We start from the raw sequence: 7,500 nt of genomic DNA, 5'->3' as shown, positions 1-7,500 counted from the left end.
GCATCAGCAGCAGTGGCCGCAGCTTCAGCAACGGCAGCAGCCGCAGCGGCAACAGCAGCAACGTCCGCAGCAACATCAGAGCGGACAGCGTTCGGCTGGGCAGCCCCAGCAACAACAGTGGCGTTTGCAGGGCCAGTTGCTGCGGAAGCAGAGTAAGCAGCAGCCAGCATACCAGCAGCAGCAGTGGACGAACATGCAACAACAGCAGGAGAAGCGGCGCCCGAGACGGAAACGTCCAGATGAAATCGTCGTTGTGCCTGCCCCAGGAGTGTCCTACAAGGATATGTACGTGAAGCTCCGGACCAGTCCGCGGATAGCTGATTTCCAGCGGCAAATTGGTGTTGGCAGAAGAACGCCAAAAGACCACCTTCTGCTGCCGTTGAGCCGCGACGTTGATAGTGCCGCGCTGAAGGACATCATTCAGGAAGTCATCGGGGAGAGTGGATCTGCATCCGTCAGGACCGAGATGGCTGAGGTCGTCCTGACCGGGATTGATAACATGGTCGACGAAGAAGCTATCAAAAAGGCGATCATGACCTCTCTGGGCAAGCAGTCGTCGGTAGCTACCGTGAACCTTTGGGAGCGTCGTGATATGACGAAGCGGGCCCGCGTGCGCCTCCCACGAGCAGAAGCCGATCTCGTCAAGGACCGACGGCTGGAGCTGGGCTACACGTATTGTGCGGTGCACGAAGCCCCAAAAGTGTCGGGTCAGCTGGCTCGGTGCTTCCGGTGTTTGGAGCGGGGGCACATCGCCGCAAGATGTACTGGGGACGACCGGTCTAAGTGTTGTATACGATGCGGCGACCACAACCACAAGGCGTCGGGTTGCACCAATGACATCAAGTGTATGCTGTGCGGCGGTGCCCATCGCATCGGTGCTGCAGCTTGTGGTGCACAGCCCTCTAACTAGATGGATGTGCTCCAGATTAACGTGAACCGCAGCAGGAGCGCACAAGATCTTGCGCTCAACACGATGAGGACGGAGCGGGCGGACGTCTGCTTAATGGTGGAGCTGCATAGTGTTCCCAGGAACAACGGGAACTGGGTGGCGGACAGGGACGGGAAGGTGGCCATCATAGCCAGCAGCGAGTCTTATCCGGTTCAGCAGGTGGTCTCCGTGACGCAGTCTGGGATCGCGGCTGCCCGGATCAACGGCGTCCTGTTCATTTGCTGCTATGTGTCGCCTTCAGCGGGTGTTCCAGAGTTCGAGGAGATCATGCAGCGCATCGAAGTGGTAGCGAGAGGTCACTCGCACGTCGTCATGGCAGGGGACCTTAACGCGTGGCATAGCGCTTGGGGTAGCGGCCGCACCAACGCAAAGGGCGAGATTGTGGTCCAGCTCGTCGACAGCTTGGGGCTGGAGGTGTTAAACACCGGCACCGCCCCAACCTTCCTGGGCAACGGAGTGGCTCGTCCGAGCGTGGTGGATGTTGCCTTCGCCAGTCGCAGCATCGCCGGAGCTAACACCTTTCCGGAGCATCGATGGAGGATAATGAGCCGGTACTCGTACAGCGACCACGTGTACATTCGGTTTGCTGTGGGGGAGTTTCTTCAGCGGCCAGCGGCAGATCGTCGTCGACAGGAGAGTCCTTCTACGCGAGAAAGCGGCACGAGATGGCGTACCCGTCAGTTTGACGCCCGGCTTTTCGACGTGGCGCTCGACGTAGCATCGTTCGCAGAGCGGGTTACAAGTGCGGGAAGCTTGGAGAGGGTCCTGACGGAAGCCTGCGATGGAACCATGGCGCGAGTGTTCCCTTCGCAAGGCCATTCGGGACGACCTGCTTATTGGTGGACGCCAGCGATCGAGGCCTTGTGTGAGGACTGCCGCCTCGCTAAGGATCGCTTCGAAGCCGCAACCAACGAGGCAGAGCAGCTCGCCGCAGCCAGCGATCTCCTTCAGGTGCGGACCGCCCTGGAGACAGCTATCACCACCAGCAAGAGAACGCACTTCGACGAGATGCTGCAGGGGCTCGCGGACGACGAGACGGGACAGTGGTTCCGTAACGTGCTAAGCCGCCTCCGTGGAAGCTGGACAGCGAGGGAGCGCGACCCATCGGTTCTGGAGGGCGTCGTCTCCACTCTGTTCCCCCAGCATCCTCCAGTTGACTGGCCTTCGTCGTCAAGCCAAGTCCTGGAGAGAGGGGAAGAGGAACCAGTTCGGGCCGTCTCAACGCAGGAGCTGCTGGACATCGCGAGCTCACTGAACCCGCGGAAGGCCCCAGGTCTGGACGGTGTGCCGAATGCCGCTCTGACTGCCGCCATTCGGAAGCATCCGGAGGTCTTTCGTGACATGTTCCAGGAATGCTTGGACAGCGAGCGGTTCCCGGATGAATGGAAGAGACAGAAGCTGGCCCTTGTCCCCAAGCCGGGCAAGCCACCGGGACTCGCTTCTTCTGCGCGCCCGATCCTGCTGCTGAACAACCCGGGAAAGGTATATGAGCGGATGCTGCTGACGCGGATCAACGACGTCGTGGAGGACTTGGATTCGCCAAGGTTGGCGGAAAACCAGTTCGGGTTCCGGAAGGGCCGTTCGACTGTACAGGCGATCCAACTGGTGGTGGATGCGGGCCGTCGCGCGATGTCATTCGGACGGACAAACAACCGTGACAAGCGCTGCCTCCTGGTTGTTGCACTGGACGTGCGCAACGCATTCAACACTGCCAGCTGGCAGTGCATCGCTGCTGCGCTCGAGGACAAGGGCGTGCCGAGGCAGATCCGCAACATCCTGAAGGACTATTTCACCGACAGGGAGCTCGTCTATGACACCGCAGACGGGCCCGTTACACGTCGAGTGACTGCAGGTGTTCCACAGGGGTCCATCCTGGGCCCGACACTGTGGAACATTATGTATGACGGCGTGTTACGGGTCGAGCTCCCCGAAGGGGCCAGCGTCATCGGCTTTGCGGACGATATTGCGGTCCTGGCACAGGGGTGCACACCAGAGGAGGCGGCATCTGTAGCTGAACAGGCGGTGGACGCGATCGCGGCCTGGATGGAGGACCATCACCTGCAGCTCGCTCCGGAGAAGACCGAGGGCGTGATGATCTCCAGCCTGCGGAGAGGTGAACTGAGGGTGCCGTTCCGCGTCGGAGACACCATCATCCACAGTAAGCAGTCGATCCGGTACCTGGGGGTCCAGATCCACGACCACCTTTCGTGGAAGCCACACGTGGAGCTGTCGACGGCCAAAGCCCTCCGCGTGGTAGGCGTGGTCACCTCAGTCATGAGAAACCACAGTGGACCCCAGGTGGCCAAGCGTCGGTTGTTGGCGGCGGTGGCGGAGTCGATCGTCCGGTATGCTGCCCCCGTGTGGTCTGAGGCGACGGATCTGCAGTGGTGCCGACGGAAGCTGGCCCAGGTGCAGAAGCCCCTGGCACGTGGCGTCACCAGCTCGTTCGTGTCGGTGGCATACGAGACCGGAGTCGTGCTAGCAGGCCTTGTGCCGTTCAGGCTGCTGGTGCGAGAGGACGCAAGGTGCCATCGGAGGCTCCTAGCTGCTCCGGGTGCCAGCCGCAAGGACATCCGGCTGGAGGAGCGGCAGAGGACTCTGCAGGAGTGGCAGAGAGCATGGGACGAGGCGGCCGCAGCATCAACGGCCAGTCGGTACGTGGTTTGGGCCCACCGAGTGATCCCGGACCTGCACCAGTGGATGGGAAGGCGGCATGGAGAGGTGGATTTCCACCTCTCGCAGGTGTTAACCGGGCACGGTTTCTTCCGGGAATACCTCCATGTCTGCGGTTTTGCCCCATCGGCGGAGTGCCCACGGTGCCCGGGGTCTGTCGAGTCGGTGGCCCACGTGCTGTTCCGGTGCGAGGTGTTCCAGGACATCCGAGTGGAGCTGCTGGGGTACGGCACCAGCGACCCGGTCAACGAGGACAACATGGGCATGAAGTTGCTGGAGAGCCCCGAGCGGTGGAACAACATCCAGGAAGCTGCTCGCAGAATCACGAAGGTGTTACAGCAGCTCTGGCGCGAGGATGAGCTGCAGCTCAACCTTCGTGCACATCTCGAATCGCAACCGGCGATAACATCAGCAGACGACGCTGGTGCACAGGATGGCGAGCAGGTGTCTGTCGACGGGGTGGCGGACCTCTTCCGAGTCAACCGAGGTCGAGCCAGCCGAAACAGAAGAGGTCGTCGAAGGGCTGAAGAACGGGCGGAAGTGCGCCTTGCATCCGCACTGGCAGCAGCTGAACGTGATCGTGAGAGGATCATTCTGATGGCGGCGGTGCAGGCGGAGGAAGCAGGAGAAGCGCCACCACCCATCCCCACACGAGGACGCGGACTGCCTCCTTCTCCGAGTACCTTGAGAGCGCGACATGAGCGAAGACTCTACCTACAGCGGGTCTATCGTCAACGAGCGAGGGAAGGGACTCTACCACCAGTCCCACGAGGTAGAAGCCGGCGGAGTCGGACAGCCCCTTCGGAGGCGGACATCATCCGGCGGCGTGTGAGAAGACGAGAGATGGAGCGGCTACGCCGAACATCACGAAGGGAGCCGTCCAACCAGGGGGTGCGTGAGGTGCTATCTGCAGACTCCCTGGCATCTATCACGGAATCTACTACTTCCGGCCGATAAGCGAGGGGAATTTCGGGGGTGGAAAGTAAATAGAGGAACGGCATTATCGAATGCGATGGGAGACCCATACGATTAATTGAATTAATAAAGGCGATGCCACTTGCGCTCAATACTCCTGGTCCCAAGCCCCGCTAGGGAACGGGTCCAGGAGGGGGAGAAAAGGGATAGATATAAGTTTATTTTAAGCTTTGTACAAATAAATCCCTGAGTGTTAACAAAAAAAAAAAAAAAAACGAAGTGGAGCTTGCGGCTTAATTTGACTCAACACGGGAAAATTTACCAGGTCCGAACTTATCGAGGTAAGACAGATTGAGAGCTCTTTCTCAAATTTAAGGGTAGTGGTGCATGGCCGTTCTTAGTTCGTGGAATGATTTGTCTGGTTAATTCCGATAACGAACGCGACTCAAACAAGCTAACTAGAACGCTGTCAGCAGTGCACCTCCGGGCGCACCTGACGTCAAGGCCGGCGGCCCCTTCACGGGCGGTCGTCGGCCACGTTTGCCCTGCTTAGCGGGACAACTTGTGTTTAGCAAGGTGAGAATGAGCGATAACAGGTCCGTGATGCCCTTAGATGTTCTGGGCTGCACGCGTGCTACAATGTGAGCAGCAGCGTGTTCTCGCCAATTGGCGCCCCCATTCCGAGAGGAACGGGAAATCACCCAAATGCTCATTTAGTTGGGATTGGGGACTGCAACGGTCCCCATGAACCTGGAATTTCTAGTAAGTGCTAGTCATTAGCTAGCGCTGATTACGTCCCTGCCCTTTGTACACACCGCCCGTCGCTACTACCGATGGATTATTTAGTGAGGTCTCTGGAGGCACACCTTCCGCGGTTCCTTCGTGAGCTGCAGCTGGCATGGCCGAAGTTGACCGAACTTGATGATTTAGAGGAAGTAAAAGTCGTAACAAGGTTTCCGTAGGTGAACCTGCGGAAGGATCATTACCGATCAATACATATATGTTGTTGTGTGAGTTGGTTAGAGAGATAGAGAAACACGGTATCAGCAGAACAAACTGCTATGTTACCTTTTGGGGGCCGCGCACGCCAATTAGACCCGCGAGAGAGGTGTGTCTATACTACGATATTGAGCGTGCGCGACCGTAGGCCAGTGGCCTTCGTACCTGTGCGCACACTCCCAATGGCAGCCATCGAACGCGTAAAGTGTGTGACACATGGGCGAAGGTAAAGACCCACTAGAACATATTTAAACACTGGCCTCGAGCGAGAGAGAACCTAATCAAGAGAACGAAAGTTGTGCAAGATCGCGCCGATGCCGCCCACATCGCGCGTCGATCAATGGGAAGGAAGACCAATGGTCATCCTTGTCCACCCTGGACGGCTTCGAAGGAACCGAAAGGTGCACGGTTACGCTGTCCGGGGAACTTAAGTTGTGAGAGATGCACCTAGCGCATAACGAAAACATAGGAGACAGTTGAACATACCAAAACCCTAGGCAGGGGATCACTCGGCTCATGGATCGATGAAGACCGCAGCTAAATGCGCGTCAGAATGTGAACTGCAGGACACATGAACACCGACACGTTGAACGCATATGGCGCATCGGACGTTTAAACCCGACCGATGCACACATTCTTGAGTGCCTACCAATTCTTGTTACACACTATTCCATAACTACAGGACGCCCGCGTACCAGCGGCACGCCTGGGCGAGCAGCACGCCCGGGAGTGTGTCGCAGGCTTGAACACACGCGTTTGGCGCACTGTGCATCATGGCGTGCTCGGACCCCTTCCGCGGGGGACCTTGGGCGCTGAAATGGTAAGGCGGTACAGTTGGCCCAGTGGGTGCGTGTCGTGTCGCACGGTTCGAACTTCGGCTATAAGACAACCTGGGAGCACCGGAAGCCCTTGAACACCTGGCTTGCCGTCTGTTGCCGGGACCCGCCGTCTGGCCGAGTCGTGTAACGCGTGCGGTACGCCCACCCGCTGGATACAAGCGAACAAGTGCGTGCTACTATTTACCATTCGGGAAAAATCCAACGTAGGCCTCAAGTGATGTGTGAGAACCCCCAGAATTTAAGCATATTAATAAGGGGAGGACAAGAAACCAACAGGGATTCCCTGAGTAGCTGCGAGCGAAACGGGATAAGCTCAGCACGTAGGGACGGCGCGTACCTCGCGTCTGTCCGATTCCGTGTACTGGACCGGTCCGTTATCTACCACTTACGGTGCAAACAGTTCAAGTTCAACTTGAAGGTGGCCCATTATCCCACAGAGGGTGATAGGCCCGTCGAACGGCACGAAAAGTGAGGTGGTAGACGGTCGGCTCCATGGAGTCGTGTTGCTTGATAGTGCAGCACTAAGTGGGAGGTAAACTCCTTCTAAAGCTAAATACCGCCATGAGACCGATAGAAAACAAGTACCGTGAGGGAAAGTTGAAAAGCACTCTGAATAGAGAGTCAAATAGTACGTGAAACTGCCTAGGGGACGCAAACCTGTTGAGCTCAATGATCCGGGCGGCGATATTCAGCGGTGGTTGGCCCTCGCCGGGTCGGCTGCCGTGCACTTATCGGTCCGCAGTAACGGACATCGCGATCCATTACAAGTGTGAGTTTATTGTTCCGGCAACGGCCCCTGGCTCGTGGTTGGCGGCTCTTTAGTACGGGTGGCTCGGCGGCCTCCCCGAGCGAGAGTCTCCGCGCCTTTCACACCGAGAGGCGCAGGGCCCGACCGAGCATTTGGTGCGCCGCTGGAAGCGTGATGGATTGGTTAGAGCGGGGTCGAGAGGGCAGGTTCTCAAGCCGGAGACCTTCGAAGCACTCACCCCCGATCTGTGATGACGCATTATGCATTGAGATACCCTCGGGACCCGTCTTGAAACACGGACCAAGAAGTCTATCTTGCGCGCAAGCCAATGGGTATTGGCGGTCCTACCCCGGGCCGCTGGACACTGGAAACCCACA

The 7,500-nt window shown here is 58.3% G+C and overlaps 1 non-coding gene and 1 pseudogene across 1 annotated transcript; both read left to right on the top strand.

Moving 5' to 3' along the window:
• The first annotated feature begins 6,025 nt into the window (after positions 1-6,025).
• On the top strand, positions 6,026-6,183 carry LOC128308217 (5.8S ribosomal RNA). The gene has a single exon (XR_008288145.1). It is a non-coding gene; the product is annotated as a 5.8S ribosomal RNA (ribosomal RNA).
• Positions 6,184-6,602: 419 nt separating this feature from the next.
• Positions 6,603-7,500, top strand: part of LOC128308259 (uncharacterized) — a 3,513-nt pseudogene continuing 2,615 nt past the window's right edge.

The sequence above is a fragment of the Anopheles moucheti genome (genome assembly GCF_943734755.1).
Source record: "Anopheles moucheti chromosome X unlocalized genomic scaffold, idAnoMoucSN_F20_07 X_unloc_3, whole genome shotgun sequence".
Lineage (NCBI taxonomy): Eukaryota > Metazoa > Arthropoda > Insecta > Diptera > Culicidae > Anopheles > Anopheles moucheti.
Note: the sequence above shows the minus strand (reverse complement) of the source record. Positions and strands in the feature narration are given on the sequence as shown.